The sequence below is a fragment of the Periplaneta americana genome, chromosome 14 (genome assembly GCF_040183065.1).
Source record: "Periplaneta americana isolate PAMFEO1 chromosome 14, P.americana_PAMFEO1_priV1, whole genome shotgun sequence".
In the NCBI taxonomy this organism is placed as follows: domain Eukaryota; kingdom Metazoa; phylum Arthropoda; class Insecta; order Blattodea; family Blattidae; genus Periplaneta; species Periplaneta americana.
Window position 1 is genome coordinate 39,788,826 of NC_091130.1, and position 25,882 is coordinate 39,814,707.

Consider the following 25,882-nt stretch of genomic DNA (forward strand, 5'->3'; position numbering starts at 1 on the left):
GTAGCGAACTGACCTGAACTGTGAGATGTGCGCAGACGCGAAAGTATTGATTTTTTCCGAGGCCGAATGTCATTGACCTTGAAATAACTTAGAGAATAAGATCAACATTAGTTTTGATACAACCTGGAAATTGATTTAGAATTGAAAAACGAGATGACAAATTGAATGTATTTCAATATTATTTACAATTAACGCTAATTATTATAGTAACAGAACATAACCTTCTGCGACAGTATTGGATTTCCAGCCTCCGTGACTTTTCGCTAATTGTCTTGCGATTGCATATCCGAGAATAATCGATCCTTGCGGTTTTATAATGGTCCAAAGGTGATTTGTCATTGGCTGAACACCTGAACTTTAATGAATAGGTGCATTAAACGGCTACTACCAGGTGTATAATTACTACATTTCGGCATGGCCGAGCATAAAATATATAAATAAATTATATATATGTAGATAAATAAATAAATAAATAAATACGTAGATACATAAATAAATAAATATGTAGATTAAATAAATAAATAAACAAATAAATAAACAAACAAATAAACAAACAAACAAATAAACAAACAAATAAATAAAAAGGAACGAAACGAACAAGAAATAAATAAACAAATATATAAACAACTTTTTCGAATGCCGAAGATGTATAATCCCCTCTTTTTTTTAATTTTTTATTGGGTTATTTTACGACGCTGTATCAACATATAGGTTATTTAGCGTCTGAATGAAATGAAAGTGATAATGCCGGCGAAATGAGTCCGGGGTCCAGCACCGAATGTTACTCAGCATTTGCTCGTAATGGGTTGAGGGAAAACCCCGGAAAATACCTCAACCAGGTAACTTGCCCCGACCGGGATTCGAACCCGGGCCACGTGGTTTCGCAGCCAGACGCGCTGACCGTTACTCCACAGGTGTGGACTAATCCCCTCTTAATCTGTAGAACTTGTTCCGTAAATTCATTTATTGCTGGGAAGAAAACTCTTTATGATATAAAGAAAAAATGTGACAAGTGAGAAAATATTGTTACAAATACGAAGAAATAGAGCAGTTATCCTCAGCAGAGTGTTTCCTGCCTCACAAGTTTGCAAAGACACCAACGCAACCTACTGGAAGTCAAAAGCAATATTGCCTCCTCAGTTTTCATACTCAGCATCTAAGACGAGGAAGGTTTCACGAGTACCTGCAGCTGTATCGATTTCAGTTGTGTAGTCCAGGAACTCGGAACCAGGTCGGTCGGACATGGGAACCGCGGATCCAATATCAAGATGAATAACATGCAACATCCTCTCTTTTCCTTTGAACCATTTTTTTCTCCTTTAATTTTATCTTTACTTACAAAGAGATGTGGCGAGTATGTCAACAAGGAGAGAAGAGGAGCTACTTTGACATTTCTTCTTCTTATAAAAACTAATGGAAAAGTTCATACATGAGCAGAAGACAAAAAAAGTTCGAAACTAGAAAGACTTATTGCAAATATAGGAGAATAAAACTAATTGAACAATATTTCGGTTTATTTTGTGGCAAGGTGAAATGTGAGTTTTGCACTTAAAATAGAGAAATAATACATCAAATATACCGTATTTCTAATATAAATGATTTTTATTTAGTTATTTACTTATTTTGCTAATAATTGTAACACAAAATATAATATAAACAGAAAAAATTTTAGTTCACCCCTGAAAGAGTAGAACTCGTGCTCAGGGGCGGATTCCAGACGACGTTAACGTGGAGGTATCGACGCTAATGTGGAAGTATGTACGCTAAAATGATGTAACGACGTTAACGTGGAGGTAACGACGCTAACATGGAGGTAACGACGATAACGTAGAGTAACAACGATAACGTAGAAGTAACGACGCCAAAGTCGAGGAAACGACGCTAACGTAGAGGTAACGACACTAACGTAGAGGTAACAACGCTAACATAGAGGTAACGATGTTACGTAGAGGTAACGACGCTAACGTAAAGGTAACGACGCTAAAGTGGAGGCAACGACGCTAAGATGGAGGCATAGTCGCTAACGTGGAGGTAACAACGATAACATAGAGGTAACGATGTTACGTAGAGGTAACGACGCTAACGTAAAGGTAACTACGCTAAAGTGGAGGTAACGACGCTAAGATGGAGGCATAGTCGCTAACGTGCAGGTAACAACGATAACGACGTAGAACTAACGGCGCCAACGTAGAGGCAACGACAATAACGTAGAGGTAACTACGCTAACGTAAAGGTAACGCCGCTAACATGGAGGCATAGACGCTAATGTGAAGGTAACAACGATAACGTAGAGGTAACGACGCTAACGTAGAGGTAACGACTCTAACGTAGAGGTAACGACTCTAACGTAGAGGTAACGACTCTAACGTAGAGGTAACGATGCTAACGTTAAAAGATAACGACGTTAACATGGAGGCATAGACGCTAACGTGGAGGTAACAACGATAACGTAGAGGCAACGACTCTAACGTAGAGGTAACGACGCTAACGTAAAACGATAACGAAGCTAACATGGAGGCATAGACGCTAACGTAGAGGTAACGACGATAACGCAGAGGTAACGAGCTAACGTAGAGGTAACGACGATAACATAAAAAAATTTCGACGCTAACATGGAGGCATAGACGCTAACGTGGAGGTAACAACGATAACGTAGAGGTAACGATGCTTACGTAGAGGTAACGACGCTAACGTACAGGTAACGACGCTAACGTACAGGTAACAACACTAACATGGAGGCATAGACCCTAAAGTGGAGGTTAACAACGATAACGTAGAAGTAACGACGCCAACGTAAAGGAAACGACACTAACGTAGAGGTAACGACTCTAATGTAGAGGTAACAACGCTAACGTGGAGGTAACGACTCTAACGTAGAGGTAACGACGCTAACGTAAAGGTAACAACGATAACGTAAAAGTAACGACGCCAACGTAGAGGATACGACGCTAACGTATAGTTAACGACTCTAACGTAGAGGTAACCACGCTAACGTAAAGGTAACGACGCTAATGTGGAGGTAATGCGGATTTAGCCCTTTGCAGCTGCAGCGATGTTGTTTTTAAAGCTCTGGTGTAGAGTGTTTTTAAATGACGCTAAACTTTGATTGCAATTTCCCGTGACATTAATTTCTTGCTTTATTCTCATACAAAAAGTTTTATATCTTCGGATCTATTAACGCTACGTGCATGATATTTGAAACACATTCTTTGGACTATTAGGAAACTTTCCTCTGGAACAGAAATTTGTTATTTTGTTGCATTTGAAATATATCACTCCATATATCTATAAAGACACTTCTAAAATTCATTCTTAAAATGTAACTGTTTATTTTAAGATTTTCAAAGCCATTATGAAAATTATACTCCAGACATTTGAAAGAATATGCTTTTATGAGTAAAATGTCAAAGAGATATTGATTTTGTTTTCAAACATGGCTGAAGTATATTTCAATGAATTACTTTATGCTGGCACATTTCTTTTTATCTGTGCCCCAAAATTATCCCTTTTTAAAAATAATCTGGTCTCGAATTTAAGTTGTTACAGCAATTATATTTCTACATACAAAAAGAATGAAAAATGTGCATCAATTCAAGACCTAACATTCTAAATATGCTAAGTCCCAATTTTTCAAATTTATTTTTATTCAATCTAAGGGAGGAACATCCATATGATAATTTCATACTAAATTGTCTTTGTCGTAGCTCAACTGTGAGTCATTCGTGCGCCAAAAGACGGTGTTGTAGGTATCTCAACATGCATTTCGCAGTGTGTTTTTCATCAATATCTCAAAAAGTTATTCTTGGCACTTAGCACTTTTGGAATATTAGGTTTTCAATTAGAAAAAAATTCAAGCAATACCATCCTCTTTCATTAAAATCTACAGAACCTCTCTCATATTCGAAACTGGACCTACTAATCTTGAATCATATTATGAACGCAGTAGTCGTTGCACCGTTTAGTAGAGCCATACATGTAGCTCAGTTGGCAGACTCGCTGGCCTGCTGATCCGGAGCTGCGCTCGGGCTTGGGTTGGATCCCCCGTTTGGTCCCTTTGGTTTCTTCCGAGGTTTTCCCCAGCCGTGGGACTGATGCCGGATAGTCTATGGCGAGTCCTCGGCCTCACTTCATTTCACCATCTTTGATCCTATTACCTGGTTGGGTTTTTTCTGAGGTTTTCCCCATCCATAAGGAAAATGCCAGCTAATCTTTTGGCGAATCCTCGGGCCTCACCTCATCTCACTACATCTCACCAAAATATTGTAAAAAAATTGTAGAAAATTGCAAAATTGTAAAAATTGTAATTGTACTTGTAATCTTGTAAAATTCTGACTTGTTCCACACTTAAAGCTTCATTGCCAATGTCAGATGTATGGAATATAATAAATGAAATGAAAAAAAGTAAAGGCGATACGGTACATTCATAAATTATAATTTGTGCGAGATCGTGCGTATTTGCTTGTTTTCCGCACAGAACCAATACGCGGTAAGTGTGAAATACCACATTCAGTATTCCCAACGTAACACACATAACAATTTCCCTCTTCTTACCGCTTAAGCGCGACATTCATTTTACTGCTTTAGGCTTTTAACATATTATTTTTAGAGACGTTTAACATAGTAATAATTATAAATTGGAAACTTACCACTGCAATATCACCTAAATTGCAATGTTAATTATTGTTTTTAAATATTTGCAAAAATTAAGTAAAGTCTACTACTCCACGAAACTTATTGCATTCCTGATACAGGTAACATTAAGGAAGCCGTGAAAAAATCAACAAGATTCCAGATGCCGATGTTATTACTGCAATATGTTATATAAATAATATTGTTAAAATATTAAAATGAAAAATAAATCATTACATAACCTTACCGTTTGTTTTAAGTTCGCATTTATAGACTGGAGGGGGGGGAAGACAGACGTATATCACGGCCTGCTGGAGTATAGTAAACACAGAAAACATTTTATAGCAACAATTTTGAAGAAAGATATTTTGGTTTTCCGAAGTTGCCGTCATTAAACAAAAACCAAGATGGAGATTTCATTGCAACTAATTAGAAATTCGTCTTTCAGGTATGTAATAAACGATCTTCGCACAAAATAATGTACGATACACGAGCGGTATGTTTGTTTTCATGTTTTCGGAAATTAAAAAAGCTCAACTACGTTTCGCTTTTTCAAACTTTTCCTCGAACATGAAAACGTCAACTTACCGCTCTTGTAAAGTATATTACTATTACACGTTTCGTATCGCGCTTCGTATAAATTCTTGATAGTTATAGTCGTGTCGCTGTTATTTCCGGTGTGACTCCTCCCCTTTGCTTACGTCTTAGGAAGTGAAGGCTCTATAAAGTCTAGGTAGGTAGAATCGTTCGCCATTTCTGTTCTTTCGTTGCCGAGCTACCAGATAAGGAATCTATTTGCTTCACCGTAAAACATTATCCTATGATAATAAATCCATCTCACTGTAATTGAGCAAGTAATTGAGCGGCAAATAACATCCTCGTGTGATTTCTGCGAACGCCAACGAAAGAGGCAAAATGGCGGGCGATTATATTAAGTATTTATCGAGCCATAGGAAACTCATTACATCATCAATAGCGAATGACAAGACACGTTTAAATGTAGCCGTGATTGGCTGCCGGAAATAAAGCGACGGGACTGTAATTTTTAATACTATTTTTTTTTCAAGTTCGGCGTAGCGACATTTTAGAATGACGCGAGAAATCTTCAGACACAAGAAGAAAGTTTCTTTGTGATGACTGAAGACTAATTGGTAAATCTATATTCGCAACATGGAAAGTGAAACAAATTAAATTCGTAGTGGGAATAATGAACTGGAAGATAAGCAAGGTTTTGTTTCTGTTAACGAACGCAAGCTATTGTAACATTAACTGCATCACGCTGAAGCGAATAAATTAGGTAGACTGAAACATGGAAATATGCGGTTCATTTCGGAACATTAAAATGAAAAAAGATTCTTGCGTATACTCACAAATTACAAGCAATTTCTCCCCACGAATATATAGAGTATACTTCGCGCTTCATTACCGGCATTGTGAAGCCACCGGTATGGTTCACAACTCTGAGGGTTAGCGTGAGAAAATCGTGTTCCGAGACTGCGCACGAACGAGGGTTCCGATCCTGTTTGAATTAATTTCATGGTTGGATTTTTTTTGACGTTTTACCAAACTGTAAGGCAAATGTCAGGTAATCTCTTAGTAATTCCTCCGACTAATTTTGCCGAAATAACATCTCTTCATCACAGGTCCACTGGTCGTATGTAACTGTGTAGTTGAAACGCTGTCGTTAAAACATAAACAAAATTTTGTCAACTTTCCGAGGGAAATCGGAGAAATTAATCACTGAAAAATTTCGAGTTGTTTCCAAAATTAATATCTTTCAATTTTTTTTCATATTACTTCCAAAATAACAGTAAAATACTTCGATAACATTACACACATAACACCTATTCTCGGAACGGTGAAAGACGAGACGGAGTGAGACAAGTTGCCAACAGGGTTGGAGCTCTCATAGATTCTTCCTCTCAGCCCCAAAAGTTTTTTGTAATTTTTCACAACTTTTTAAAAGTGGAGCTACTTCGTTTTTACAGGGCGCCTTTCAGTTGTATTAATTTCGTCTCTTTTCACTAACTTACCGCTGATTAGACATTAAGTATGTACAGGGATATCATTTTATTTTTACTAATATTTCTGATATTAACCTGGCTATACCTTTGGATCAACGGTTGCTACTCCCTTCCACGACTGGAGTTCGATGCCGTAATATACAAACAAATCACTTTACTAGGTATAGGAGGGAAGAAAAGTAGTTCATCCATTTACGTAAACTAGGAAATATCACGCTTTTGAGTTTTATAATTTTCATTACGTTTTTGTTTAATCAGAATACAGTACAGTATTAACAATGAGTGTTTTTACTCACGAACTGAGCTGTCCATACGGACGTATTCATTATGAAGTGTATATTATACTGTCTACAGCACATTAGCGTACACTATAGAGAATGAAGTTAAATTGAAAAATAATCATAATATGGATATTTAAACACATTTTTCAAAATGGTGGCGGTTCAGTTTGATACAGACTCCAGTTCTAATGTGTGTAATTCCAATTACCAGTTTCGTCCTTCGTACTAGTAACTCATGTTGAAATAATTTTGTACCTACTCTGTAAAAGAGTACCTTACGTACTGTAAATTCAGTCTTCACTTCTGCTCGATCCGAAAAGATAAAATTACTCAGACATGCTATCTACTCTCCGTCCAAGTGGTTATGTCGCAGGATCGTAGAAAGGAGGGAAATCACGTGACAGTTAATTACTTAACGAGGCCCGTTTATTTAAGTTATTTTAAACAGTTTTATGAGTATATTATTACGTAGATGTCCAATTCCTAACAGAAATTAATGTTCTCAGAAAAGAGATAAGACAGCCCAGTCACTCGCCTTTACAGAGAGGCGAATAGAAGCTGGTGGAGATAACCGGGATGCGACGTAGGCAAATGGACGACAGTACCTGTGCGAAAATGATGCAATATTGAATGCTCTTTCGTCATTGGAAAACGCGAACATATTTTTGGAACGTACTGTGACGGTGAGGCTACTATGACTGTATACGCGGTCTTGGATCTGTGTGGAGAGCGGTTGAACTTCATTAGTAGAAGGGGTGGGAGTGAAGTACATTCAAAAACTCAGGTACAATAAAAATTGAAGTAAAAATAAAATGATGTCCCTGTATAATTTAAGAATGATTTACCACTATGTGTACTTAAATCTGTCACTTGAAAAGGCGTAAGATTTTTTTATCTTTGTTTTTTATTTAAGTAATCTTCTTAATTGAATTATTTTGAGTCGATTTCCTCCAGGAAAGGAAATGATGATTCCTTTTATATTATTGCATCTTAATAGATTCATAGCCGTACCCTTTTACTGTTTATATTGCTTCAGCCGTCATCTGGACATGCAAGAATTATCACTCTGTAAACACGGAAGAAACAGCCATGTTTCTGTGAACAGGAGCATCGATTTATTCCCTTGGGCTTGCAATTCTTTACAACCCAATATTGGACTACACCCAGGCAAGATCTGGGGCGCTGGATCCGGTCTTATGTTAGAGACTTCATGCAAAATATGGAACACCGTCCTTTAGGAAGGATGAGGCATGCCAATTCTCAAAATTTCATAGCTATATTTCGCCACATTTATCATGAACTTCTGGGCAGTTTTGCCAAACGGTTTGCCAAGGCGTTTGAAAACGTGCGATTTTCGTCCGAAATAAGCTACATGAACTATCTATAACATGCGATTAAAAATTAACAGTTTATAAATGTTTTAATTTTGAGTTTCTTATTTGGTTTGATTCTAAACAATCCATGAATAGTGATAGGCCAGAATCATATGACGATTACAGGCGTAAAGTAGTATTTACAGAAAAAAATCGTATGAATTTGTTTGCACATTGAATTGGTGTAAATTAAATTTACCACGTAGATCTCTGATAAAAAATACATTTCAAACACATAACACAAAACCAGATCGCTCTACAATCGACCTCTATTTGCAGTTTATGTGGTAAAGGCCATTCGTGGGACCAAATGCATGCCTGCGCCGTAGCTTGTAGTAAGAACCTTTTGTTGGGGATAATTGAGCTAGCTAGCTACAAGTGAAAGCGTAGCGAGGGAGGGAAGCTTCTAATTCCACTTTTTGCTTCCCCTCACGCGCAGATAAGTTTCATGAGAAAACGAATGGCTTACAGCAGTAGTCGTCAGCACTCGCTGAAATGTGCAATGGATACGCTTTGCCGTCCCGTGAGCACCGTCGTGCAACAGGGAGAGATAGAGAGCATACCCGCTAGCAGCTACGAGAGCACTATAGTGCACTGCGTTTTCCGCGGGTAAGAGAGGCTAGCCCCAGCGTGCTCTGTGCTGACGACCCCTGGCTTACAGCTTTGTTGTCGACAGTTACTGTTTGTTGTACTATATCAAGTGTCTTTGTAATAGACGAGATGCTCATGCGCTGGTAGGTACAAATAAATTATAAAAATCAAATGTAATTTGTAGACACATCTGAATGAGTCTGTGTATTTGAACAGGCTAGCTTTTGCAAATTTTTCATATGTGTAACGGTACTTCATTGTCATAAATAGTTACACCTACAACACATGAAGTCAGAGTTGCTACTTTGAAATGATCTAAATAACTCGTTATTAAAAATATTTACTTGTTAATAAGTCGTCTTCCTAACTCAATTAGCAGAGCACTGATTTAACTACGACCCCGGATCAGAGTTCAAACCTTGGCGATGGCGGATTTGCGTTTATGGTGAACGAAATAAACATTGTAAGAAATTTTCTTCTTGTTCTCGCGTCTATCCCTCGTTATCTAACCTACATTCTCTATAATTTCCTTTTTATTATCATCTCCGTCTCTAAAAATAGAACACCACTTGTATTATCGTGACGGCGAGTTAACCGCCCGCCGTGGTGTGTTTTCCTTGTGATTTGTCCATAGATTGGTAGATGGCAGTGGTGGTGCATTGTAGACGACTCATAGATCTGCATTACTGCATCAGAAGGACCGTTGCCTCCAGGTTCTTTCTTTCCTGACGGGGTCATAACGAATCACTAGCTTAGTTATTGATTTACCTCTTTATTTACATATTTATTCACTTGTTTAATTATGTATTTATTTAGTTATTTATTTACGAATTTATTTAATTACTTACTCTTTTACGTATTTATTCAATTATTTACTCATTTAAGTATTTATTCAATTACTTATTTACGTGTTTATTCAATTACTTATTTATGTATTTATTTAATTACTTACGTATTTATTTAATTATTTACTTTATTATTGTTGTATTTTAAAATTGTGTCTTGTCTTATAACCTTTAGTTTTTTAAGGACATCCATCCATCCATCCATCCATCCATCCATCCATCCATCCACATAACTACCTACCTACGTACGTATTTATTTAATTACTTATATACGTATTTGTTTAAATATTTACTTATTTACGTATATGTTTAATTACTTATTTACGTATTTGTTCAATTAATTATTTATGTATTTATTTAATTATTTACTTATTTAACTATTTATTTAATTACTTCTTTACCTATTTATTGAATTACATCTTTATGTATTTATTTACGTATTTATGTATTTATTTACATATTTAATTGCTTGTTTATTTATTTTCGTATATATTTATTCCCGTGTTTTTTTTTACTAATCATGACTTATGTGAAAGTACACAGGCTAGATTCCCCTCAAAGTACCTTCTTCACGTAAATGTAAATGAACCAATTAATTTATAATTATTGATCATTTACATGAGCGGCAGTTACAAAATAGGAATATACAACACATTAACAAAATAAATGAAAACATAAAACAGAGACGTAAGGAGGACCGCCACCACAGCTTTGGCTTACAGATCTAATGACTAAGACTATATATATATATATATATATATATATATATATATATATATATAGGTTAGTTTGCTAGTTTATACTGGCAGAACTCGGAAAGCAACTTATTCCATCATAGGTGCTCAAAAACCCTACTTCTCCTGAATATTTAGGGACTCTCCATGTTCTTCCCGATAAATACATCAAACTCTACCTCTGTATGTACCTTAATGTAGTCTATTTAATTACTACTGATTTTAGCATAATCTTCCATTCCTAGGAAATGAAATGTACTAGAATTACATCTACTCGGGAATAGAATATTTTGTAAGGCTGAATGTTTTGCGTGGGGTTGAATGTTAACACTCCACATGTTATCGGATAGGAAATTTCTAGTCTCCCTTATTCTGACAGTGTGAAGAATTCCATTCCTAAGAAACGGTAACCTATAAAGTGAATTTATAACTCCCGATCGCACGATAATAGGGTAGAATCGTGACTAGCAGCGTTAAATTCTCATGGAGACAAGAAGTGACACATAAATTATGCTTGAACACTTACGTAACGACAGAATTATTCACGTGAAATAACGATACTGCACTAGTCAACAGGGTTTACTTTCATTCTGAAGGATATATGCTAAAAACTTCCTTCAAATCTGAAAAAATTCCTCTCACACGGTATAAAGGCTGGTTCACAATAAACTGAGAACGGAAATGATAACGAGAACGGAAATATTGTTAAAAATAATAGTACATTATGCAACGAGCCCATAATGATAGTAATTAAGAAGCGAGTATGGATGTTTATAAAACGAGCGCAAGCGAGTTTCATAATTTTCATACGAGCTTCTTAATTACCATTATAGGCGAGTTTCATACGACTTTTTATGCTCGACCATATTTCTAACTTGAAATTATTCAGATGTACGGTATACATTTTATTTGTATCTGACAAGATCGGAAGTGACCTTGTTCTACGTAGTGAATTGTGAGATGTACGCAGACGCGAAAGTATTGATTTTTTCCGAGGAACAATAATGTCACTGACCTTGATGTAATCCCTTTAAACTTGATATAACCTTGATTATTGAATTCGACATTGAAAAACGAGATGACAGATTGAATTTATTTGAATATTATTTACAATTAACGCTAATTATTATAGTAACAGAACATAACCTTCTGCGACAGTATTGGATTTCCAGCCTCCGTGACTTTTCGCTAATTCTCTTTCGATTGCATATCCGAGAATAATCGATACTTGCGGTTTTATAACGGTACAAAGCTGACTTGTCATTGGCTGAACACCTGTAAGCTGAGTTGTCATTGGCTGAACACCTGTACTTTAATGAGTAGGTGTACTTTAATGACATGCATTAAAGGACTGCTACCAGGTGTATAATTACTACATTTCGGCATGGTCGAGCATAAATGTATTTCCATTCGTGTTGTCGTTGTCGTTTCCGTTCGCGATTTATTGTGAACCAGCCTTAACCGACAACATTAAGATTTATTTTTGGAAATGGTAACTCCTTCGATAACTGAAAGCAATAAAAATTATCCTTAATAATTTCAAAGAAATTTACAGTTATGCTTTTATTCTCAATGTTTTCAAAAAGTGTACATCTGTTAACATTTTCTTTCGCTACAGTTACAGCTTTCTCGAAGGTAAAAATGTGAATCAAAGCTCGACTATCTTCGGGAATTCACCTTATCTTCTGAGCTGACTATTATATCTCAACATGAGATAATTTCTGCGCGGTGACCTTGGGAAGGCTGGGTTAGAAGCTCATAATTAGGCTTCGTATTCCAGCTACCTAAAGACTGAAGTTAAAGACGCATTGGATATATAGTACGCTGAACACAGGTAATGCAACGGATAAGGATATAAACAAACAGGTCGTCGCTGCGTTTCGTGGAGTACAGTCAACTCCCGACATTCTGAAGCTATACTAGTAAACACATGCTTGAGACGTGACGTTCATTTTCGTCGTGATCTTTGCAGTGAATAATAACGTGCATTCGTAAGTTACGGAACTTGAACATATGCGGATGTCACTTGAAATGATTTTATATTGCAAGAAATTCTTTCAATAGCAAATGACGTTATTGGTGCATGGTGTAGAACAAGATATTCCTACGGTCTGATATTTTTTCGTGTTTCATTAAGATATTGTATATTTCGCTCGTCACTGAAAATCCACTAATTTTCTATGTACTTTACTAGAAATTCCCAAAATGTAGTTTATATGATCTATTAATTGGGATGTCGGCAGTGAACATCATGGTGGGCTACACAAATCCATTCTAAACGTCGAGTTAATATCTTCATAATTTTCAATTTGCATGTACTGGTTCTTATAGATTACGTTCAACAGACTTTCTGTGACTTTTGGTATTGCAGTGTCTTTCAGTGCACAGTTTTAGCCACTTTTACGTTTATTTTACACAATTTATATGTAACGTTGTCTATATTGACAGTGAAAATATTAGTTAAAATATCCTCAACTATGCCCTGCAATATTACACGTTTGAGCGCCTTAACTACAGCATTTTACCTCTGAAATGAATCTTCAATGGGCCACAAAAAATGTAGTTATTTAAATCATACGATTATAAGAAGCAGTGATTGATAAGACTACCCATTATGACTGCGTCCCAGTTTTGACTTTCTAGAGCAGTGATGTCAACTGATGCCCATAGGAGCAAGCGCGCGCTTTAGAGCCCAGGAGAGCCTGAGCGCTTTACAGCGGAAAGGAAAGAGACAGACGAAAGAGGTAGTATATGCTGCTTGGTCGAGCTATATACAGGGATGGCCAGCACTGATTCGATAGATAAAGGGAAGAGAATTTATTAAAACTATCCATGTTAATTTTTAGATTTGTCTGAGAAGTATAAGTGCATTATAAGAATGTAAGTTTTAATTTTAATGTTCATTTTTCACGAGTTTGCTTTTTTATTCAAAAGGAATATTTTCTCAATTTTTTTAAATAAAAGTGAAATTTTCGGATATATTTGTTTAGTAGCCTTACAGGTACTAAAACAATGTTTTCGTAAATCTAATATATCGTAAATACGCATTACTAAAGATAGTGTATTAAAATGTTTGAAAATATTCGCATGGAAAATGTTTGTAAGGAAATGAATTAACAAAGCAAATACTGTTACATCACAAACAAAAGATATGTGCCTATGTGTTGGTAAAAGTCAGCTCTATAGCTTCAGCAGATTTCGAGATAATTTAATATTCTGATAACAGAAAGTTGCGCACCAATATCACCTAAAAGCATAATGCGATAAGAGTTTTATTATATAATATTAGTTACAGTCAAAACATATACCTAGACAATTTTGCTTTGTACTATAATATTGTTTTGATTACTCTTATAAGGCTAAAGATACCATCAATATCAATTTCAACTTATCATGTCATATTCAGTGTCTTTCTTTGGGATAACACTTTCTTTATGAATGACGTGTTTAATTCACTTAGTACAATATAGTTGTAGTTATGGAATTTGTGTGAATATTCCTTCTTTACTCTTTATTATGTTATTAATGTTTAAAACACAACTGCAATATTGGGCTAAGAAATATGTGTTAGTACTTTTGTTTTACAGACAATATAGAAAATAACAAACAGAAAGAAGCCATATAAAAATAACGACATAAAATTTCACGTTCCGTTTGAAGTTTGTGCACCACTGTTTTCCTAATCAAACAGGCTGCTTATTCCTCCTAGCATACCTAGCGCTTAAGGGAAGACTCCACTGAAAATCATGAAAATTTTTCCAAATTTTTTTAGCTATTTCACTTATTCAGAATTTATATTTTCATACCTCAAATGGATTCAGCTCAATTCTGATTACAAATACTCGCATGTTTACACTTTTTAAATTAAGGCTGGAAGGGGGCGTGGAATTTAAAGAGCTGTCAAAATTGTTTTTCATCGAAGAATTCTTTTTTAAAATTTCTGATTACAAATCTAGTAACTTTTAGTTGGCTCCCTGAAGTTGCTAGATGAATGTAGCGGAGGAGAATATTAATTTACATAAATATTAATTTTATTTTCAAATCTATTTTTCTGTGTTCATTTTTGTTGATTCAACACCAACTTTCTTATGCCAAATATTAATCAATCTGGATGAAATTTTTACTGCAAGTATTTATGAGGTAGCTGCACGTTGCTAGTTTAAGAAAAATATTAATAAAACAAACTAGCAACATTTCTCACAAAATAAATGCATAGAAACATGCAGCTACCTCATAATTACTGGCAGTAAAAATTTCATCCAGATTGATTAATATTTGGCATAAGAAAGTTGGTGTTGAATCAACAAAAATGAACACAGAAAAATAGATTTGATAATAAAATGAATATTTATGTAAATTAATATTCTCCTCCGCTACATTCATCTAGTAAGTTCAGGGACCCAACAAAAAGTTACTAGATTTGTAATCAGAAATTTTAAAAAAGAATTCTTCGATGAAAAACAATTTTGACAGCTCTTTAAATTCCACGCCCCCTTCCAGACTTAATTTAAAAAGTGTAAACATACGAATATTTGTAATCAGAATTGAGCTGAATCTATTTGGGGTATGAAAATATAAATTCTGAATAAGTGAAATAGCTAAAAAAAAATTTGGAAAAATTTTCATGATTTTCAGTGGAGTCTTCCCTTAATGCCCGCGCACGACGTCAAGGTCAGAAAAATGCGCTTGCTTTGACATCACTGTTCTAGAGGAAGAGGGCAGAGGATGCGTGACTATTTTGAATACGAACATACAATTACCTGCGCAGACAACCTCATTCCAGTTTATAGGTAGCTGAAATTCGGAGCCTACTCATAAGGTTTGAGATCTTAGTTTTAGGTATCGAGAATCTCTTATTTATTTTGCTTCGTTATTATATTCAATTTAAAATTCATGTGAATGCGGAAAATAGAAAGAAATAAACGTACCGTATTTTTTTTCTCCTGTTTACAAGATCATGCCGACTTAACACTTCCAGCCTCAATAAGCACATCTGTGAAAACAGAGCTCGCTTACAAACGATGGGTGGAAAATACTAACTTTGAATATTCAATTCACGAACACGAGGCAAACATGTCTGCCTCATTGTCGTGGGTTGTTTTAAATTCCTCGAGAGCAACGTATTTTGGCCATTCCTTTCCTTGAGAAACTGTCTCTCCAGTTTCCTGTCCCCTGTCATTGCACTTCTCTTCAATTTGTTTGCGTACGTGAGTGAATGGAATGAACTTCCTTTTTGCCCCCTAAGGGGTTTCCATCGTTCTCTATTATTTACGAGTACAATAAGAGAAGGTGAAGAATAGAATTTGGTATTACGAACCAAAAGTTGCAGCCGTTGTCATTTTATGTTGTACAGTTGTCATGGTAACAGAAGCTCTTACAAGTGATTCTGAGAAACCTTATTTTTCCTCTTATTGTCGGCCTGAGATCCTTTTTCTTTCCAAGGATTGTTCTTTGTTATGATTTGTCGTAGGTTACATATATTCTTTATTATTTTGTTTCTAACCAGCGGAGATTGTAAAAATATCTGCACTTGAGACAAAAATTCAGACAGTTCAAGGTGACTCCGTTAATGTATATCTTCCGAAGTTCTTTAATTTGTGAGATATTTATCATTTATGTAAACACTTGCCACTCACTAGCTTCAACGTATTTATTTGTTTAGTAAAATTATTTATAATCACCGTTCTAGTAGTTAATATTTTAAATTTTTACTTGTTTTTCCACTCCTGTGGAATAAAGGCTGGTTCACAATAAACCGAGAATGTAGACGACTATGCATTTCGATATATATGTCAATAACGATATGTAAAGTCGATATTACTCATTCTGATGTTATTTGAGTATAATTGACCATAGAGTTCTCTCATGAGTACAAGGCAGCCAACGTAAACACAGGTTAACCAACTCCGAAATTTCAACTGAAACATTTCATTAGGTACGGTACTATAAATAAGCCCATGCATCTTTATTATCACAACCTATTTTAAGTCTACCATAACGTAAAATAATTAGAGAAGAAACATTTGTAATAGAACAAAAATGAACACAACAGTAGTTATTGAATTGAAGCATGAATATGTAATGTGTAATACAACCAATACAGTAATAAAATATGATTCACTTCCGATCGGTGTTCAAAGATGCAGCTATTGAAAGCCACGTATTCCCCTTCTTTATACGAAGCGCGCCGCTTATCGTAAACGTGAGGATTTTCCTCAACACTCAATATTAGAATCTCATCAAATAAAACTTGCTCCATGATACACAGCACAGAACAAAATAATGCATAGGTTATGGCACGGTCTTCTTGCTACAAAATAGCTTTTAGATGGCAATAGAATGAATCTAGTGGGCTGTGATCGGAAACATGAACGTCAAAGTTGAAACTTGGCCAACTCTCCGTTCCCGATCCCGGGCTCCGGCAAGCTTGTCGTTAATTGTGAATGCTCACATTTAAATGTACACATTTTAACAATTTTACCGTTTTCGTTTTCGTTCCGATTCTCGTTTCCGGTTTATTGTGAACCAGCCTTAACGGTTAGCATGTCCGACCGTTAGACCTATGCAAGCTTGAAACTAACAAATCACAACTACTGAAGTGTCAGACCATGCTTTTCGATAAAACAACGAATGGACAAGTATTCAAGCAAAGAATATGAGATGTCAGCCGCTACTTTAAGCCAGATATAAAAACCAAAACGTTTTTCAAATAGCTAACTAACATCCTCCATTTCAGAGTATATTAAAGACTGAATAATTTCAAGGAAAAATTGTTCCGGAGCCGGGTATCGATCCCGGGACCCTTCGCTTAGCGCGCGAACGCTCTACCGACTGAGCTACCCCAGGAACTATACACGACACTGTCACAATTTTTCCTTTATATCCACAAAACTCAAATGAGCTGACAAGATGCCAGAACTCAATTATGAGTGCACACAAATGCTGTGTGACTTAAATTGTGGCTTTCTGTTAACGTACCTCCAGTAACGAATGTATTGTGCACAGCATTTGTGTGCACTCATAATTGAGTTCTGGCATCTTGTCAGCTCATTTGAGTTGTGTGGATATAAAGGACAAATTGCGAATTTGCATAATACATTCGTTACTGGAGGTACGTTAACAGAAAGCCACAATTTAAGTCACACAGCATTTGTGTGCACTCAAAATTGAGTTCTGGCATCTTGTCAACTCATTTGAGTTGTGTGGATATAAAAGAAAAAAATTGTGACAGTGTCGTGTACAGTTCCTGGGGTAGCTCAGTCGGTAGTGCGTTCGCGCGATAAGTGAAGGATCCCGGGATCGATACCCGGCTCCGGAACAATTTTTCCTTGAAATTATTCAAACCTGCTTTACAGGGAGCTACTACCTGAAAGCCAGATTTGTATATATTAAAGACTATTTAAACATAATTATTATATTTTCGAGTCTATATTTTTTTCCGGCACGGTAAAAGCGAGTTTTCATTTTAGACGGTACGTCGTACCGGCCCAACTACAGCACAAGTGGAATGTCTAATATTTGTGCAAAAGAAAGCTATCGCTCAGATGAATTTTCAAAGACTAATAGAAACTCACGAACTTAATAGACCTTTGGCTTAGTACATGATGCGATGATGATGAGGAAGAAGTAATACTCATAATTATATAACATACAGTAGTTGTTGACGGCTAAAAATCTTCTTTCTGTCTGTATGATCTGTTTCAGTAACTCATTACTACAGCGAGATAGGGATACAGTTCAAATAATGAAAAACGAGTATGAATTGCGATATAATATGTGAGATCAAAGGACCTTACATGCGGGTATAAATATGAAAGACTCAAAAGAGAATGTTTCAACAAAGAAATATATTGCCATCTGTTATCAAGCGGGCGTTTCATAGTTCATATGTCAAGTTCTGCACTGAAATCGGGCACAGCATCTAAGTGGTACATTTTATCAGCATTCCTATATGATGCACGTTCTTTTGAAGCAAAATACAAAAGACCGGACGTGTCGCATGAAACAGGGGTGTATAAATTTCTACTTTTTGACGTTAACAAAACGTCTATAACAATTTTCATACAAAAAGATAAAAATATGGACCCTTGTTCAGTAATACATTTTCTGATATTCCTTTCCAAGTAGGTAATATGGTACGGAGAACATTAACAAACGATAAGCCACCTATACGTAACAAAACATAACATAAAAAACAACAAACATAAACATAAACATGTTATACAGGGACATCATTTTATTTTTACTAAAATTTCTAATATTAGCCTGGCTATATCTTTGGATTAAAGGTCTAAAACCGGAAACACCGCTTGTTCCCCCTTCCAAGACTGGAGTTCGATGATACTGGCGTAAAATACAAATCACTTTACTAGGTACAGGAGGGAAGAAAAGTAGTTCATCCATTTATATAAACTAGGAAATATCGCAATTTTGAGTTTGATAATTTTCATTAGGTTTTTGTTTAATCAAAATACAGTACTGTATTAACACTTAGTGCTTTTACTCACGAATTGAGCTATCCATTCGGACGTATTAATTATGCAGTGTATATAGTACTGTTACAGCACATTAGCGTACAATATAGAGAATGAAGTTAAATTGAAAAATAATCATAATATGGATATTTAAACACATTTTTGAAAATGGTGGCCGTTTATTTCGATACAGGCTTCAGTTCTTTTGTGCACATTATCGCACTATAGACTACTGTATCTAATTCCAATTACCAGTTTCGTCTTTCGTACGAGTAACTCATGTTGAAATAATTCTATACCTACTCTATAAAAGAGTACCTTACGTATTGTAAATTTAATCTCTACTTCTGCCCGATCCGAAAAGATGAAATTACTCAGAAATGCTATCTACTATTCGTTCAAGTGATTTTGTCGCAAGGTCGTAGAAAGGGGCGGGAAATCACGTGACAGTTAATTACTTAACGAGGCCCTTTTATATAAGTTATTTTAAACAGTTGCATAATATTACGTAGACGTCCAATTCCTAACAGAAATTAATGTTTTCAGAAAAGAGCTAAGACAGCATAGCTACTAGACTTTACAGAGGGGCGAACAGAAGCAGGTGGGGAAAACCGGGATGCGACGTAGGCAAATATGATTCAATATTAAAAGCTCTTTCTCACTGGAAAACGCGAACATATTTCTGGAACGTGCCATACTCACTAACTCAGTACTGCATACGCGGCCTCGGTTCTGTGTGGAGAACGGTTGAAAGTTTACTAGTAGAGGGGGTGGGAGTGAAGTACATTCAAAAACTCAGGTACAATAAAAATTGAAGTAAAAATAAAATGATGTCCCTGTACCATTATATACTACCCGGCAAAACGAACTTCCACGCGGAAAATGTGTGCATCACGTTGTAACGTCATCACAGTGGCGTACGCAATTTTTGTTAAGGGGGGGGATCATTATTAAAATTGTTCACAACATATATTATCGTTATTTAAAATTATGTTTAATATTATTATTATTATTATTATTATTATTATTATTATTACCTATTATTATTATTGTGACAGCGACGTGAGATTCGAACTCACGACCAGCGTCCCGCAAGAAAGCAGATCGCACAGGCTCTACGGAACATTGAGTGACGTCGCGCGGTGGAGAGAAGAGAGAGGGTGTATTACGTCAACGCGACGAGTTTGCGCGCGCATCTGGTGCTGGTAGAGAGGAGAGGGCTCTGGATTTCTCTGGAGAGCCATCTCTAGAGACGCGTGGAACTTTCGAGGCTACGTCGCTGTGGTTATAAATTACGGTCGCGAAGGAACGACAGCAGTTTGCAGTTTGCAGTCTTTCAGTTATTCAGTCAGTGAGTAAGCCAGAGCAAGCAAGCCAGACTTGTGTGCCGGAGTTCGACTCGAGTGTGCGTCCGCATCTGCGTCAGCATCCGAAGGCCTGAGTTCGAGTGCAGTGGACCGCAGTTGGAGGGACCCGAGTTCGAGTACAGTGAACTGTCTCTGAAGGTCTGTGGTTCGAGATACTGTGAACTCGAGTGACTGAGATAGAAGAACTGTGAACTGAGAACTGGTAGTTCTGATTTGTAAATAGTGCTTGGTAAATATTAGTTAAGATTAACAGTTCATTGTTGTGCGTAATAGTCCAAGTAAATTGTCATTGTCGTCGGTGGAGTGCTATAACGAATACTTTGTTGAGTGAAGATCCAATTGTTGACGAGAGCGTTTAAGGTGAATTGTAGAAAGGAATTATTGTTGTGACGAATAAATTACATTGTTGTTACTAATAAAATTCACATAATAATAATAATAATAATAATAATAATAATAATAATAATTATTATTATTATTATTATTACTATGCTCCGTATTCCAGCTATAAACTGCAATGAAGTTGTCTGTTTGGAAGTATACGTAGCGTCACAGCGCAGATACAGGTACGTGCATAAACAAAATAGTTACGCATCCTCTGCCCTCTTCCTCTAAAGAGACAAAATCGGGAGTTGGTCTTAGTGAGTAGTCTTATCGATCACTGCTCTTACTAGTCGTATTATTTAAATATGTAACTACATAATTATGTGTGACTGATTGAAGCTTTATTGCAGAGGTAAAATGTCTTAGGTAACACGCTCAAGCGTGTAATATTGGAGAGTATAGTTGAAGATATTTGAATTAAGATTTTCATTGTCAATTCTAGATAACACTACATATAAATTGTGTAAATTAAACGCGAAAGTGACAAAACAGTGCACTGGAAGACACTGCAATACCAAAAGGAGCAGAAATTGTGTTGAACGTAATCAAAAAGAAACTGTACCATAAAAATCTGAAAATTATCAAGTTATCAACTCGGGCGACGTTTCGCATGGATTTGTGTAGCCTATCATGATGTTCAGTTCAGTTCCAACATTTTACAATTTTAATCTACATTTTAGGCAATTTCTAGAAAAGTACATATAGAATTAGTGGGTTTTCAGTGATGAGTGACATGAAACGCGAAAAAATCTTACATCATGCACCAATAACGTCATGTGCTATTCAAAGAATTTCTTGTAATATGAAATCAATTCAAGTGACATCCGCATATGTTCAAGTTCCGTAACTTACGAATGCACGTTATTATTCACTGCAAAGATCACGACGGAAATGAACATCACGGCTCAAGCATGTGTTTACTAGTATAGCTTCAGAATGTCGGGAGTTGACTCCACGAACACGCAGCGAAAACCTGTTTATTTATATCCTTATCCGTTGCATTACCTGTGTTCGGCTACTATATATCCAATCTGTCTTTTATTTCAGTCTTCAGGTAGCTGGAATACGAAGCCTACTTATTAATATTACTATGAGCTGACTTTTCACAGGGGGATATGAAACTAGTTCCTGAAAGAACGTTCGAGACAACATCGTCGCTGCTGCTGCGAAGAAAGATTTGCCAAAGTGAAATTTTCACTAACGTCGCGAGAATCACTATGCGACTTTTTGTTAAAAAATTGTAAAATTTAGCTTTGCGATTGCTTAGATATATCAAATGTGAAATTTATATTAAAAAATATGAACTGTCAAATGCACAAAACGTTATACGAACGTTGCACAATAAAATCAGAACTCAAAAATGAATTTAAAATTGACAACCTGTACTGCAGAACTGTGAAAAAATCTTTTCGATATATTTCACAAGTTAAATTTCATATTGTGTCGGCTTCATTTTATTACAAGATCGGTACTAGGTGGTAGGTCTCTCTATATTACTGTAAAGATAACATTGTTATAATTCGAACGTGTCGCAGCACCAAGTACAGGGATTATATTTAAGAAAGGGTAGGAGGACTATGCCCTATGTAGATGTAGATTTTGTTACTCTGACAGTGGAAAATTAAAGGAGAAACGATTATGAATAGAAAGAAGACTCGGTAATTTCATAGAAGACGGGCACCTGGTTGGATGTAGTACGTATCGCCTACTTTTTTATTTTAGAGTTAAATGTCAGTGATTTTTAGTGACTTTTATATATTAGTTCTAGGTTTTTATACCAGGTGTCGCCGTGATGTTATTCCAATTTGATTGGTTGTAAGTGTCATTTGTTTTAGAATTTTCATTAATTTTGAATGGGTTATGATGTCAGTTGTTCTCGGTTGTCTGGCATGGGTGGTGGTATATTGTGTCTGGTGGCTAAAGTTATTGAAAGTTTGTCATCTTATGATATTAAAATTTGTAAAAGATGTGTGAACATAGAACAGAGTGTCGATTTTGGTTTAGTTCTTTTCCTGGTGAATAAGAATTGTGTCGATTGTTGAGGAGGAAACCACAGTCTAGTATATACAGTCACGAAGCTCAATACGTAGTGAATATGCATCCACAGATAGTTGCTAACCACTAGGATCTCTATTGTCGCCTCATTACAGACAATGCGAAATAGTATAGGCACAGTCTTCTGTTCCTAGCACCCTCACAACTCAAGCTTCGTGACTGTATATATTAGACTGTGAGGAAACTATGTTTCTGTAGTTCCAAGGAATTATTCAGTGAATTTTCCGTATATATTAATGTGTAATAAGTGTTCGAAGAAAATTTCATTTTGTGTAAATACATGGTTTAATATTATGCGAAGTTGACTGTACGACAAAGTGTTGGTTTAGCTCCTTTGTTACCTGCCTGGTTAAGTTTAGATTGCGTTGAAGCTTGTGTCATATAGTGGAAATGAAGTGGTTGTCGTTGAAGACGTCATAGAGGATTGAATTTTGTTTCATAAGGTAATAAATTATTATGTTTGTTTTGTAATTTAGTAATTTATGGGGGGTAAAGTGCGGACGAGAATTGCCAGAAAAGTACTGCCAACTTTGAAGTTCGAATGTCACCAAATACTAATAAAAATAAAAAATAAAACATTAAACATATTTTCATTTTTTAAAGGCTTGTTCTCCTTTAAAAATATGAATATATGTTTTACTTTCCATATTTGATTTTCTGATGTTTGGTGGCATTTTAACTTCATAGTTGGCACAACGTTTTTTGTAGTTTTCGTCAGCCATGTTGGATTTTGCCCGTCTTCTAGGAAATTACCGAAAACTCAAATCTAAATAACTCATTTTTTAAGTACAAAAGGGGGGGGAAGGGTTCAAACCCTGTAACCCCACTTTCTTACTACCCTGCGTCATCGTATCGTAATGTAATAGTCACCTGGTCGACTGCAGCGCCCTTTTCGCTGTAAGAAAAATCCTAATGTAAACAATAGCACGTGACTGAAGTGAGGCTTCATTGGCCGCTGTTTGGCGCCATAGATTCTAAGTACGTGTTCCCGCCTACTGTTGTACATTCTGTTTCATATTAAACATTTCCCGTTACTCGTCAAGTAGGTCTACCCTCACTACTATGCGTTCGTTTGCTTAGGAAACATTTATTTTATAATTACTGTAATTAAATTATTTTTAAGTCTTATGTCTTCACAATGGACAGTTGAGGATGCAAAAGCCATACTTCAGTACCACGTGCTTACGTAAACAACTACGAGCTCAAGTGACGCCAGCTTGTTACAAGAACAGGCTACCTCGGTATTACTATTGGTATTCATCCGCGTTCATAGTACATAACAAAATATAAAAGTAGTTTTTCTTTTACATAGCGTTTTACATAAAGGGTGCGGCAAAACATCGTCCCTAATTTAAAGTTTCATTAAAAAATAGGTGGATCAAAATAAGGAAACTTTATTAATATGAATGTTATCTTAACAGTGGGAATTTTTCATTTTTTGAATAACGTGTCTCTCAAGTGGTGTCCTTCACTATCAATGCATTGTTGAATGCGACTTCTGAAATTCTGCATCACTCATTGCTTGAGGAATTAGACCAATTTCTTCCTGTATTGCATTTCTTAGGTCTGGCAAAGTCCTCGGCCGATGTTTGAACACCTCAGCCTTAAGAAGCCCCCATAGAAAAAAATCGCAGGTGCAAGGTCTGGTAATCGTGCTTCATCACTAAAAAGCTCCACAGCATCTTCAGCATCTGCATTACACATTTTCACTTATCGCGATGCACGAATCATCAAAATTTCCTATATTGGAGTGGACAGAATCCTCGTGAACTTCATGAAAAACCTCTACGTAACGACCGTGTTACTGTATGGTGCGCGGTTGCAAGAGTCGGGATATTTGGTCCTTACTTTTTTGAAGAGGATGGTGCTACTGTGATAGTAAACTCTCAGCGGTACACTTTTATGGTCAACAATTTTTTGGCACCAAGACTCAATGCGTTGCAGATTGACCAGGTATGGTTTCAGCAGGACGGAGCCACCTCTCACACAGCTCAGATCTCTCCAAGTCCTGCGACAGATGTTTCCCGGACGCTTAATTTCTTCACGTGGCGACGTCCCCTGGCCAGCACGATCACCAGACCTTGCATCCTGCGATTTTTTTCTATGGGAGCAACTTAAGGCTGAGGTGTTCAAACATCGGCCGAGAACTTTGCCAGACCTAAGAAATGCAATACAGGAAGAAATTGGTCTTATTCCTCAAGAAATGCATTTTGATCCACCTATATATTTTATTTAAACTTAAAATTAGGGAAAATGTTTTGCCGCATCCTGTATGAGTAAAGTTAAATATTTTATCGTATTTAACAACTAGAATTCAATATTTTATTTTCAAATAACACAAAAATGTGGTTTCCATATACGAACTATATTTTCCTGCGTCATATGAGTGTTTCGACTGGGAGCCAATCACGCGTATGACAGCAACGTGCTTACACTAGGATTTTTCTTACAGCGAAGAAAGTATAGCCGTAATTCACCTTGCCAGGTAATACCAACCAAAATAATATAATATTTCTTTTTAGTAAAATTAGACAACAATTTTAAATGTGCATTCACTTTTTTGTACACCCTTAGTAGTATTTCACAGATATAGAGCAATTTTACATGGTTGAAAGTGTGATGCGCTTGACTTTTAAGCAGGACAATACAACGCTGAACATCGTCGTGGTTCGTGTTCGTTATGGAGCATGTGACCTTTCCAATGGCGTTATCCGAGCAGGCAGGGACTGGAAACTCTTAAGACAGTCATTAAAACTACTCCGGGCTTGCATCAGGGTTGATGCGCGCTTTAATAGTCACAGTGCTCTTCAGCATTTAAACGTAAAATGTGTTGACCTTCATTGATGTACTGGTAGATTCTGAATACAGATCACACTGTCATCCCAAGTTTTGCAATCTACAACCAACAGCCACCTACTCAATGTATACATTTTAGAAGCAATAAATGGGTGGCATACGATACCTGTCGCTTCAGACAAGGACAATTCGCAGTTTCAGATTATTATACCTTCACTACTGTAATATGTAACTAGTCAGCGATGTAGCCTATATAATGGAAAGAGAAAGGAATTGGCTACCCTACTCCATTATATCCTGGCCTAGTTTCCTCATTTCCCGTGTGGTGA

General features: G+C 36.2%; 1 protein-coding gene and 1 non-coding gene across 5 annotated transcripts in view; both read right to left on the minus strand.

Annotated features, from left to right (window-relative positions):
• Positions 1-25,882, minus strand: part of Shab (Shaker cognate b) — a 560,996-nt gene that overhangs the window by 311,409 nt on the left and 223,705 nt on the right. The window lies entirely within an intron of this gene.
• TRNAS-GCU (transfer RNA serine (anticodon GCU)) lies at positions 17,251-17,324 on the minus strand. Its single transcript has one exon. It is a non-coding gene; the product is annotated as a tRNA-Ser (tRNA).